Source organism: Sinocyclocheilus anshuiensis, unplaced genomic scaffold, assembly GCF_001515605.1.
Source record: "Sinocyclocheilus anshuiensis isolate Anshui unplaced genomic scaffold, SAMN03320099.WGS_v1.1 scaffold1523, whole genome shotgun sequence".
Lineage (NCBI taxonomy): Eukaryota > Metazoa > Chordata > Actinopteri > Cypriniformes > Cyprinidae > Sinocyclocheilus > Sinocyclocheilus anshuiensis.
In genome coordinates this window covers 69,017-83,085 of record NW_015552644.1, presented here as the reverse complement: position 1 = coordinate 83,085, position 14,069 = coordinate 69,017, and the positions used below count along the sequence as shown (strand labels likewise).

At 41.1% G+C, this 14,069-nt stretch overlaps 1 pseudogene; it reads right to left on the bottom strand.

Annotated features, from left to right (window-relative positions):
• Positions 1-1,985: 1,985 nt before the first annotated feature.
• LOC107666957 (tripartite motif-containing protein 35-like) overlaps positions 1,986-14,069 on the bottom strand; it is an 18,370-nt pseudogene continuing 6,286 nt past the window's right edge.

Genomic DNA, 14,069 nt, shown 5'->3' with positions numbered 1-14,069 from the left:
AGTATGTTAGACTAGTTTAAGTGTTTATGTAGTTAATAAAATCTTACTTGTATCACACTTGACGTTGTTCATTGTTTGCTCATAACTGGAGTCCCTTAATCATGCAGATTTATGCTACAGGCTCTGTGTAGAATTTTACAGTAAGAAAGTTATTTCCCTTAACCAGGAAATTAACGCTCTTAGAATTGACAGAACGTTGACCCTGAGAGGTCAAGTAAATACTTACAGCGGATCTAAATATTTATAATTAATTATAACTAGTTATGATTAATTATTCATATTTATCCGTGAGCTGATTCGCTACACCCTGTAATAGGGCTGTGAATCTTTGAGTAGACAGTGAATAGAATCGATTCGATTCACGATTCATAGGTTTTCGATTTGATTCAAGAACGATTTTTGCAAATTCAGAACGATTCGATTCATAATTAAATTCGATTCGATTAACGATTCGATTCTGCATTCTTTAAGTGCATTCACAGGATTATTTAAATGCTTCCCCTAAATTCTTTAAATGCTTAGTCAGGAGGCAAATTACACAGCAGCCTTCATGGTTAGAGAAATTCTGTTTTATTAACAACGTTCGGGAGGAGCACGATCAGATAATCAATCAGTCTGGCCCAGTTGGAGCTCGTGAGCTAATCACCTTAACAAGCACAATACGTATAAACTCGTATTCCCATAACACATCCCTTAAACCCTCCTCAACGCGTCACTCGGTTCGATCCTCCAAGCAGTTTCACCCAGAACCATCCAACCTTATCTAACTGCTTGGAGATTATTTAAAGCTTTCCACCTCTCGTACAACCTGCCATTTCCCGATTTCTCCCTCTCAATCACATCTTTCGTTTCCTACCTCAACACCTGTAAGAACCTCCAAGCCCGGTCCATCAAAGGTTATCTAAGCAGCATCCAATTTTTTCACAAATTAATCTACGGCGCCCCCTCTCCTGAAATAAACAATTCTCAAACATCTCTTTTGATCAAAGGAATTCAGCGCTCTCATCCTCCAAGCCTGAACGCTAGACAGCTAATAACTTTCGACATTCTTTATAAATGTATTCACATTCTCTGCACAGGGTACCACTATCTTCATACCGCTCGTAGACTCGACGCAATGTTCATACTGGCTTTTTTTTGGTTTCCTGAGATGCTTGGAATTCACAATAACTTATATTCAACCTCAAACTCCATCCAACCGTCTCCGACCTTTCCGTGCTCGATAGCGAAACTATCTCCTATTTCATCAAACAAAGTAAATCAGATCAGGAAAAAGAGGTCACCACGTCTAAATTTTTAACCTCCCGTCACCAATCCAACCGTATCAGGCCCTTTTTCTTACCTACAACCTCTCAGTCTACATCCCCTCTTTTTGTCGATGACTGACTGTAACCCCCCGGTCACATGTTTTTGGTTTCAAAAACATCTATTCAAACGATGTTCAAAAACATCGTCCAACCAATCATACCCATAGAAAGATTTTCCAGCCACTCCTTCCGAATCGGGGCAGTAACTACAGCAGCTCAAAAAGGCCTCTCACAGCAGCAGATCCAAGCTCTCGGTCGATGGTCATCGGACGCCTTCAAGAGCTATAATCAGGACCAATCATTTTCACACAAAGAAAGCCCATCTAATTCTGATCAGTTAAATGAAATTTGATGCTGCCGCTGCAATGCTCTGCTTAATTTGATACTGTCACAGCAGTGCCCCGCTCATTTGATACTGCCGCTGCAGTGCCCTGCTCATTTGATACTGCCGCTGCAGTGCCCCAGTCATTTGATACTGCCGCTGCAGTGCCCTGCTCATTTGATACTGCCGCCACAGTGCCCTGCTTAATTTGATACTGCTGCTGCAGTGCCCCGCTCATTTGATACTGCCGCTGCAGGGCCCTGCTTAATTCGATACTGCCGCTGCAGTGCCCCGCTCATTTGATACTGCGGCCGCAGTGTCCCGCTTATTTTGATACTGCCACCGCAGTGCTCCTCTTAATTTGATACTGGGACAGGGCTCTCCCTCCCGGTGCAGCAGAGCCGCAGCTCCCTTCGGTCGTAGTGAGAGCCCTCCATCTGACGCTTTAAACCACGCCACGTATTAAGCTGCAAGAGGGACTCTCCCTTCCGGTGCAGCAGAGCCGCAGCTCCCTTCAGACGCAGTGAGAATCCCTCACCTGGCCTTCCATCATGCTCCTTATTCGGCGGCAGGTAGGGCTTGCCATCCGATGTGGAGAGCTGCTCGGGCTTTAAGCCGAGCTCGGAGCCCTCCCTCTGGACAGCACGCCAAATATGCTACTAATTGCTCAATCACATTATATGTTAGTGCGAACTCGTGAACCATAGGTTAGAGAAAAAAAACAAAACAAAACACTTTTGTCCATTGTTAGATGCTAGTTTAATGATGCTATGGCATGACATGGCATATGTAGAAATTTATGTAAGCCAAGATTTTAAAAAAGAGCTTTAAATGTATTGTATAGGCTAACATTTTGTCACACCAGGGGCGTAGCCATCATTCCAGAAGTGAAAATGTCAAATACAATAATTTTATGTAAGTAGCCTATGTATTATTATTATTATTATTATTATTATTTTTATTTTTTTCTACAATGAATTATTGGTGGAGCGCGTGAAGGAGAGATGCGAGGCACGAACACTGTTCAAGGTCACCATTAATTCGTGCTTGTAGTAATTTAATGCGTATATATTTTTAAAGCATTGAGTTATTATTATTATTATTATTATTATTTTTATTTTTTTCTACAATGAATTATTGTCTTATCTCTTACTTTAAATTTGCTATAAGAAATCAAATACACTGCTGGACAATAATCAATAATTTGTAATCTATCATTTTTCCTAATAGCAATTTTATGATTGTTTTGCATACTACAAACAATTATTTCAATTTTCTGCACAGAATAAGGTAGAAAATATACTTTATATGTCAATTAGCACTGCATCATTCATACATTTTATTCATAAAATAAAATGCTACAATATTTAACTTTTCCTCTCCATTGGCGAATGATGATTCTGAAAGAAAACGCGCCCGAAGTCTGTTTGCTATAGCAACAGCACTACTTTCATGCAACTGATTAACAGATAAACCTTGCGCTCTTATTTCACGGTTGTTGTTAATGCTGTGGTTATTTTAACACACTGTAAAAAAAAATCCGTACGCGATTCATTCAATTCTTAGCGTTTTAAATCGATTACTGTCTGAAATCGACAATTCACGATTCAAAAATCCATGTTTCAGATCGATGCATATGCATCGTCAGGGTTTGTAATCTATGCACTCAGAAAACAAGTGAATCGTTACACACCTACCCTGTAACTATAAGGGGGGAACAAGCACCAGTAGGATTGGGCATCGAAAACCGGTTCCATTTTAGAACCGGTTCCAAATTTCCAAGAACCGGGTATTCGATAATACGCGTGCATTTCGATTCTGCTTAACAATTACTTTGTTTGCATTTTAATGTGATTTAAAACAATTAAATTGCAGGAATGGAAAGAACTTGCTCCTTGTTTGCGTGCAGCGCACAAGAAGCACAAGCGCGAGCACGGAGAACAGAGGTCTTGGTGCGGATTCCCGGTTTGTGTCTGTTCTCGAACCGTTCCGTGCATTTCTACTGTAGAAAATGTTGTTCCGGGCCAGCGTCGTTATGGTTGATTGGGGCTGTGGGAGTTTGGGCGGGAGTTAAATACCACCGCTCCACCGCACGACACTACTGTGCAGACTCTGGCTTCAAACAAATTTTCATGGTGGTGGGAAGGGGGTGATACACAGTCTAGATATTTAGACTGTATATTGCTATATTAAACTTTTTTTTGAATGTAATTTAAAAATTTTTTAGTAAAAAAAAAACAAACAAAAAATTTAACATTTTTTTAGTAAAAAAAAAAACAAACAAAAAAAAAACTCTTGTCTAGAAGGTAGAGCTTTTTTTTTGCATTTGGCTCCCAAACTCTGGAATAGCCTTCCTGATAACGTTCGGGGTTCAGACACACTCTCTCTGTTTAAATCTAGATTAAAGACACATCTCTTTGGTCAAGCATTCAAATAATGCATCTCATAATCTTGTACTGCAGTTATATCTGATCAAATGCACATATTATTCTTTAGCTTGGGTTAAACAAATCAATGTTTCTTGGTTGAAACAGCAGCTACGCTAATTATGTCTCTATTTGTTTCTCTGTTTCTGTTTGTTTCTAACTAGGATTTACAGAAGCTTCAGTCTGGATCCAGAACACCTGAGAAGCGATGATGCCAACCCCTCAGAGGACCTCAGATGATGCCAACCCTGAAACAACATACAGAACTACCACACTTTGCTATAAGTTTGATTGCATCATATAATAATTGCTGTTAATAGTGTTCATCGTCTGTTCGATTACGCCTTTAATTGATTTTTCCGTACATTTCTGCCATATGTACATTAACTGACAGTCACCACAGATAAGCTACTACTAAATGTATTGTAAAAACTTAATTTTCTGTAAAGTTGCTTTGCAACGATTTGTATCGTGAAAAGCGCTATACAAATAAACTTGAATTTAATTTAATTTAATTGAGAAGAAAGTACCCCTAGGCAGCTGCCTACACATGCCAGGATCTGCCACTGCCAGATGCAGTTAGAAATTTACTAAAACAAGCCTATCGCAAGACATCTGGTGGGGGGGGGAGGGGGCACCTTGGGTGGCCAGCCAAATTTCAGGGAGGCCCGGTGCCACCCCTGGCCACCACATAGACACGCCCCCTGGGCCCCGGGTATGAGACTATCACAAGTGAGAGAAACTATTAGCATCTTGTTAATGACAGAAGGGACCATTCAAATTATGGTGACATTTCCTATTTTAACTATTAGCTATTTCAAATAAAAATTTTTGACAAGATTTAATTATTTTTTCTTTCAAATCAAGGAATCACAGTTGACAGGCTGAAAACATGCCAATGCATATATTTAGGAGATTAAATTATGTGAGTGCATTACAGTGCAGCTGATCATGTGGTTATAGCTTCACTCTGTTTGTAACTCACACGCTCTATGAAGGAGTGCGACATAGAACATATCATAGAACAGGAGCATGTGGTAATAATAACTTTAATATATTGGTTGAACAAGTTTGGACTGAATCGTTCAAAACAGTTTGCGTCTTGTATAATTTGTACATTGTGAATTATTGCAAAAGATCCAGCCCTGTCTGTCTTCTTTGTATCTGACGCACATGTTTTGCGAATGAGCCGCACGCACCTCAAAACTACCTTGCTTAATCAACCATTGATAGCTCTAATCGATTAAATTTCTTATCAACAATTAATTGATAATTGATTAACCATTAGCATCCCTAGAAGATATGCATTAAACTCCTCTGTAATTCGCACCCTGATAGCACACAAATATTTCTGCCCATTTTCATTGGTGTGTCTGTAAGACTCTGCTTTTCCGCAACAGACTGAAGCCTCCGCGTGAGTGTCTTCTCAACTATTAAAAGGAAAAGTACTGCAATTTTCAGCTGTTATTTTATAATTGGTTGAGGAAGTTAGTTCTTCTTCAAACTTCTCAAAATACAGTCAGCCTCAGATTGCTTTTGCAATGATTTGCAACTGCTCCGGGTGTGTGTTCACGGTGTGTATGTGTTCACTGCTGTGTGTGTGCACTTAGGATGGGATAAATGCAGAGCACTAATTCCTAGTATGGGTAACCATACTTGGCCACATGTCACTTCACTCACTTTAAAAAGATTAATGCAATCTTTACCTAAATTCTGATTGGGTGGGCTAGACAGATGTTTGGGTGGGCTCAGCTCCTTTCAGCGATTTTACTCATTAGCATCCAACCTTAAGCCATCTTTAAGCATAAAAGTCAGTGATCCTTGTATTTAAGGGTAAGATCTTCAGAGAGGGATAACAACTAAAGAATTTACAGGATCAGAGAATGACACCGTTCCTCTGTCATAGTCCAGATACACTCTCACATACTCAAGGTACTGTTCAACACGAAAGTTAAAAGGTCCAGACAGTCCTTCCCGATCATACTCCAGACATCAGTGTTAAAACAATCACGTCCCTTCTTTTGGTTTGATGCTGTAGTTACTCCAAGAATCCAGACTAAACACCCTTTAACCTCCACATCCCAACAGTGTGTTCCTGAGTTAAAACCCTCTGAACCCAGAACACAGGGATACCAGTTAAATCTCTCTGGATTATCAGGAACAGGTTGATTGTTCTCGTTGTTTCTCACACTGGTCAGATCATCAGACGAGATCTCTATGAGCCGTGTTTGGATCCAGAATGACAGGAGCTGATGAGACACAATCAACAGACAATTTTATTCTGATGTTCATATAACATCATATAACAAGAGTGAAACGTACACAGATGATTATGAATTATGACACTCATCATGTTGATCAAACACATCAGACATTTGCTATACATTTGTTTATCTGTATGTGTGCTCAGATCTTCTGCAGACTCACTGTTCTGGATGATGTCCTGCATCTTCTTCCAGACTCTGAACGGCAGGTTGCCCAAGTAATGTGGCACATGAATCAAAGCTCCAGAAGGTGTCTGTGGATCCGGCTGTGATGAGATCTGGACTCTGGAAGAACATTTAGGATCAGAACCGCAGTGGCTTAAGATCAGAAGCAGAGAGACTAGAGACACCAGCAGATCACTCACCTTTCCATTGAGACCGGAAACTTCTGCAGAACAAACACACCATTGATCATCAACAACTCAATCAATCAATCAATCAATGATCTGAAATCAGACCTTCAGAAAGCAGACGTCACTGGCTTTCATCATCTCCTCCATGTCTTTGATTGTGTGTGAAAGAGCTGAGATGTGTCTGTTCATCTCCTCCAGCTTCTCCTTCATCATCTGCTTCTTCTGCTCCTCTTCCTCCCTCAGTGCATTGATTGTAGCTTCTTCGTCATCTCTGAGAAACTGATGAAGCTTCTCAAACTGCTGTTTAATCTGACGCTCTGTGTGCTCAGCTTGAGACTGAAATCAAACCACATTCACTTCAATCATCTCACTTGGTTTATTCTGGAGACACAAGTATCTACATTTCAACAGCCTCTCTTTACAAACTAATCAGTTTTAAATTATTTTTAATTAGAAATAATTGATAAGTGATATAATTTGAAAGCACATCGACTGAACTTAAGAAACACCAATTGATTGAGTATTTTTATCTGACTTTAAAACATGGCAACCATGTATGAATGAAAGTACATATTTACATATACACATTTTCATATTAAAAAATAAATATTTGTGGTGGTGCTTGAGACATTCATTCAATGCTTAAAAATAATGAGTTTTAAAAACTTGCTAAAAGTTACAAAAATGTAAAATATTTACATCAGTTTAAAAATGTAAACTTACAGTAGTCAACGACAGTTTCTATTTTTGAATGTGGACATCCGTCAAGAGTGTTTCCTTGCTTAGGCCTGAAATGCTGGGATCGATTAGTGGGATAAGTGGTGTGGAGAATGGATGGATGGACTTCTTTTTTTGCTCACATTTTCCAACATGTAATATGTACTGTACGTTGTCAACAGCTCAGTGTCTGATTGACCTAATGGCTGAGAGGCTATTAGGCACATGAATTTTATTTATGCTGCCTGTGGTCACCTAAACAAATTGAATGATATCTAAATATATCAGGGGTGCGGGTGAGGGGATGGAGAGCGAGGACTCAATTGCAGGAAAAAGGGCTTTTTATTAATAATAAATATAAACAAAACAAACAAAAACTACCCCGTAGGGGAAAACAGGTAGGCAACCAGGCTTGGCAAGGCTGGACAGGACAAGGCAGGACCAGACACAACCAGGGTTGATACAACAACGAACTCGCACAGGCCTGCAAACACAAGGAAAATAAATAGGGAGCAAATGAGGAGGGTAACGATTTGTGTTCAGCCGCGTGCTATTCTTGTTGTCTTGTGTTGTTGTTGCACCGGTGCTTTTCATGTCCTGTTTTGTCTTGTGCTGTGTAGCACGCAGCTTGGTTTTCGCTGGCTACGTGCTGTCTTGTCTTGTGTGAACACACAGCTTATGAGTTTTCTCATTAGCTGCGTGTTCATGTGTTGTTTTGTTCAAGCACATGGTTTGTGATTGTTTTGCTGACCATGTGGTTGTGTTTGTTTTGTGTGAGCACATGGCTTTTGTCTTTGTTTCCTGTGTGCCATGTGCTCTCATGTAAATTGTTTTGACCCCACCCATCTTGTTACCTAATTATTGGTTAATTTGCCCCACATGTGTTCCCTCGTTACCCTCCTCATTTGCTATTCTCCTTGTGTTTACAGTCCCGTGCGAGTTCTTGGTCGTATCAACCCTGGTTGTGTCTGGTCCTGCCTTGTCCTGTCCAGCCTTGCCAAGCCTTGTTGCCTACCTGTTTTCCCCTACGGGGTAGTTTTTGTTTGTTTTGTTTATATTTATTATTAATAAAAAGCCTTTTTTCCTGCAATTGAGTCCTCGCTCTCCATCCCCTCACCCGCACCCCTGACAGTACGAACACGCCAAAGATGAGGACTCAGCGGAGGAAGGGCTTGCACCGTCCACCAGCCTCCGCTCTCTCCAGCCCTCTCTATGAACACATGCTCCAGTTCAAGTCCTTGAGCTCCCTCCGTCAACGGGGGGCTGACCTGAGGGAGTTCGCCCTGGAGTTCAGCATAACTGCAGAGGGACTGGGGTTTAATGATGCGGCCCTCTTTAATTACGCCCTTGATGAGCCCCTCAACTGGTGGAGGATGAGAGGGCTGGATCACCTGTCATTTGAGTGTTTTGTCAAATTCCTAGCCCGTCAGGGGAATCCTCCGGCCGAAGAGGCTGCAGAGCCCCCAGAGACGGCCGAAGAAGCTGCTGCTCCCCCAGCGGTGCCTGATGAGGCTGCAGCGCCCACAGTGGCGGCCGAAGAGGCTGCTGTGCCCCCAGAGGTGGCCGACGACATTGCAGTGCCTCGCTCTCGGAAACTGAGGAGGAGGAAAAAGGCTTCCTCCATCCCACATGGCCCGGAGGCCGTCCAGGAGCCCGCTGCTGGCCCGGAGGCCATCCCAGACCCGCCCAAGCTCCTTGCCCTGCCGGCACCCCCCAAGCTCCTTGCCCTGCCGGCGCCGCCAAAACTCCTTGCCCTGTCAGCTCCGCCCGGGCTCCCTGACCTACTGGCTCTGCCCAAGCTCCTTGCCCTGCCGGCTCCGCCCAAGCAGTCTGCCATGCTGGCTCCACTCAGACTCCCTGCTCCGCCCTGTGCCCTCATCAGCCATGTTTCTCTGGGAGCAGTCATCTTTGTGGGATTCCCCTTCCTCACCCTATGCCCCATCCTGCCAAAGTCTGACCAGTCTAGTGAGACTATCTGTCCTGTGTTGACTATCTCGCCTGTGTCCAGCCTGCTCTGCCATGATGTGTCTGCCTTTTCCCTGCTGCTGATCCTTCGGTCTAGGATCTCCCACCTGGATTCATTGGAACTTCTCTTGTCAGTCCTTCTGTCTCCATCCTGGCCCTCAGCCAGGACTCCAGAACTGCCGGAGCCTTTCTGGTCCGTCCCTCCAGCTCCACCCTGGCTTTCTGCTAGGACTCCTGAACTGCCTGAGCCTCCCGCCCCTCCCTGGTCTCTTTAATGACTTTCTGGACCTTCCTGCTGGCACTGGCTTGGCTCCCCTCCCTCCCCTCTTTGTCTCTGTGTTTTGATTCACCTGCCTTGTGTTGTCTGTTGTTGCGTGTTGGTCTTGTGTTGTCATATTTGTTCTGGTCTTGTGCTGTCATGTTCCTGTCTTGTATTTGGGTGTTCCTCGTTTGGGACGCCAGGTGGCTTAGAGGGGGGTTAGTGTCAGGGTTCTGTCACTTCGGTCTAGTGTTATTCATGGTTTTGTGACAGATCCCTGACACTCCCTTCATGTCGTTGTTTTCATGTGAGTGCATGGCTTCGAGAGTGCTCGAGCCGTCTGCGTGTCCTGTTTCATGTTGGAGCGTGGTGTTCTGGTCCTTATGTCTTGTTGAGTTTCGGTTTCGTGTCGGGGTCCGGACACTCGCGGTCTATGCTCTGTCTTGTTGTGGGAGCGTGCGGTCTCGAGTTCGCTCGGCCGTGCGCTCTTCTGTCCACGTGTGTTGTGTTTTGTGTTGCACACGGTTTGTGTTCAGCCTCGTGCTATTCTTGTTTTCTTGTGTTGTTTTCATGTCCTGTTTTGTCTTGTGCTGTGTAGCACGCAGCTTGGTTTTCGCTGGCTGCGTGCTGTCTTGTCTTGTGTGAACACGTGGCTTATGAGTTTTCTCATTAGCTGCGTGTTCGTGTGTTGTTTTGTTCAAGCACATGGCTTGTGATTGTTTTGCTGGCCATGAGCTTGTGTTTGTTTTGTGTGAGCACATGGCTTTTGTCTTTGTTTCCTGTGTGCCATGTGCTCTTATGTCAATTGTCTTGATCCCACCCATCTTGTTACCTGATACCAAAACAACAAGAATAGCAAGCGGCTGAACACAAACCGCGTGCTACACAAAACACAACACACGTGGACAGAAGAGCGCACGGCCGAGCGAACTCGAGACCGCACGCTGCCACAACAAGACAGAACATGGAGCGCGAGTGTCTGGACCCCGACACGAAACCGAAACTCAACAAGACATAAGTGCCGGGATCAGAACACCACGCTCCAACATGAAACAGGACACGCAGACGAGAGCGCATGGCTCTAGCACTCTCGAAGCCGCGCGCTCACATGAAAACAACGACATGACGGGAGTGTCAGGGCTGTGTCACAAAACCATGAATAACACTAGACTGAAGTGACAGAACCCTGAAAAAATATGGAAGGTGATAGGTTAGTGTTATACAGCAAAACCCCTCTCTCTGTATTTATATAGTCCACACATAGGGCCTCATTCATGAAACACGAGCAGAACAAATTTTTGTGTAAATCATTCTAAAACCATTCTGACGTAAACTTTCGAATTCATGAAAATGTTTGTATTTTCAAAATGTTGGTTGGTACGAAATAAATGTACATCTGCTCCCTACCAGGTGTAAATGGTGCGTAAAACATTCTGTGTTCTTTTTGGCAAAGTGATGATTTTTGCTGCACTGCCATAATAACTACAATTTCATTTGCCCTTGTCCTCTTTTTTTTTTTTTCTTTTGTAGCTGAGTTGATAACTGTAAAAGCAACCAAAGTGTCTCAGCTGGAAAAACGCTGTGCCACCAAAGCAATCTCAAGAACCACCAGCTGGTTGTTTTCAGAAGAGCGCCTATGGCAAGCCTTTTTGACTTTTATTCCTTCACAGGATATGAATTCTTGATATCAACAATTCAATTTTCACTAGTTAAAATGCTAATTATTGATATCAGGAATTAAATTTCAACTAGTACAAAATATAATCCTTGATATCTGTAATTGTATTTTTACTAGATGTCACCATAGGCTGCCATTCAAATTCAATTGTTGATATCAAGAGTCGATTTCTTACTAGTTGAAATTACAATTTCACATATCAGAAATACAATTCTGACTAGTAAAAACCTTTATTTTTGATATCAGTAATCACGTGGTTACTAGTACAGATGTCTATTCTTGATATCAACAATTGAATTGCTACTAGGAAAAATGTTCATTTTTGATATCAATAATTAAATCATCACTAGTGACTATGTTAATTTCTGATATCAGAAATTACTCTCCCAATTGTTGATATCAGAAATACATTTTCAGATATCAGAAATAACAAATGTAACATGTTGAAATATAATTACAGATATCAAGAATTACCATTTTAACTAGTGACAATGAATTCTTGATATCAAGAATTCACATTTTTACTAGTAAAAATTTAATTATTGATATCAAAAATGTACAAAGCTGATATGTGCATTTAGAATTGTAACTAGTAAGAAATGCATTTTTGATATCTGTAATAGTTTTGTTTCCCTTTTTACATTTAAACATATGAATTGTTGATATCAACAATTAAATTGTTGACATCAACAATTAAATTGTTGATATCAACAATTTAATTCTTGATATCAGTAATCACATTTCCACTAGTACTGACACGAATTCTTGATATAAAAAATGACGCAATCACTCGCAGAAATATGTTTATGATATCAAAAATGAAATTACAACTAGTAATAAACATACTTCTTGATATCTGTAACTTAATTCTTACATGTTAAAATTACATTTTCACTAGTAAAAATTGTTATTTAAGAAATCATGATTTCCTTTTTGGATATGTGCATAGTAATGAATTCCTTTTTTTATATGTGCATAATTTCATGACGAGTGCTGTCCTTTATGAATGTTTAAATACTAGACTATGGTGGATAGACGACAACGTACAGAGCCCAAAAAAGAACGGCACATTCGATTACCCTCTCATGTAAATGAAACGATATTCTCCCCACCCACCAACATGTGGTAGGCTACAACACTACAAAAAACGCGTATCCCACCAGAACTCCAGTGGCGCAGGTAGTAAAATACTAAACTGTGATTTATTAGGATGCAGTCGACCAGAGTTTGAATCTGCCTTCTGTCGAACTGGTTCTTCTCCCTTTTCACATCACATTTCACATCGGAAAAGCACTTATTTTCTATAAAAATGAAGGAAATAACCGAAAAGTGGAAAATAACATGCCTCATGGTTGTTTAGCTATTGGTTAAGGTTAAGGTTAGGTGTAGGGAGGGCTTTACTGTCCCAAAGCAGTATCCATTTAATCATTTTAATAAAAAATATAATTTACACTCAATATGTTATTATTGCATACTCATTTATGTACTGCAATACAGAGGTGCAGATATTGGCCACTAGGCTATTTGCACTAAACAGCATCTAACTACTATTATTGCAAATATTTTAAATAGGCCAGGTGTAATTAGAATCTATCACTATATTTGCACTTGGTTTAAATAGCATATCATTAAACAATGCTGCTTATTTCACTTAGTGTGAATAGAATCCATTGCTATTTGCACTTGGAGTAAACATAACAAATATTCAAAATTAAAGGATTACAATGTAAAATTGTATTATTGTGTAGGCTACATAAATATAAAAATGCCTACATGTCATAATAGATAGTCATTGTATGTATCAGAATTAGGCTACCTATTTGCTTGCGCACGAGCAGATCCGTTTCGTCTCTGGAGACGCGTTCTGTCTTTGCACTTGCAAATTCTGCTGTGTAAATAGCAAATCCGCCATGGCTGTTACGTCCCGGAGTATTCCGGGTGGCCTAGTTGACTAGGATTTCTCTTATTGGTAATTTTCAAACTCCTGACCACTTAATGCCACACGTGGTTGTTTCCTCTCTGGAGAGGCATTCTGTCTTTGCACTTGCAAATTCCGCTGTGTAAATAGCAAATGTGCTATGACAGGAGTGCAACTGGCTAAATGGGAGTCGGGAGATGAGACTCTGATTGATTGGTTTATTGCACGTTATGCCCAAAACACACCCATTACTCATTAAGAGAATAGGGACAACCCTTTTAGACCATGCTCCGGGTGCGCCAACCGTTTTTCCCATCGTTAAACTAGCAAAAGTGGATTTGGACACGCCCTAAGTGCACCTGTGCCGTGCGCTTTAGACCACGCGCTTAGCTCATTAAAATAGGCCCCATAGTCTCTAGTCTCAGAAGAGTTAGTGTATCAGTACAGTGTCATATTTAACATAGCATTGAAATGGCTGAGACGGGCATGAGGTTCAATTATCATTCATCTTGTTCAATGTAGGCCTAATACTTCAAGAACTTGACAACATATTATATAAAAATAATAGAAGTTATAAGCCCTCTATGGGATATCATCATTTATAAATGACGCTAAGAAATTGCATTTAAAATACAATATTAATGTTCACCCAACATTTTTTTTTAGTGATGTCAAATGACATCCCCTTCAACCAGTAAAATTAAAATGTATTAGCCATGTGCGTCACATTTTTGGTAACTAAGTAGTAAAGGAGACATTAGCACATGTTAGGTCACATGTTCTCAAGGCTCCATAGTGAGCTCATTTTAGACTAGAAAATACATATAAATTCAACTTATAAAAAATATAATTGTACATGC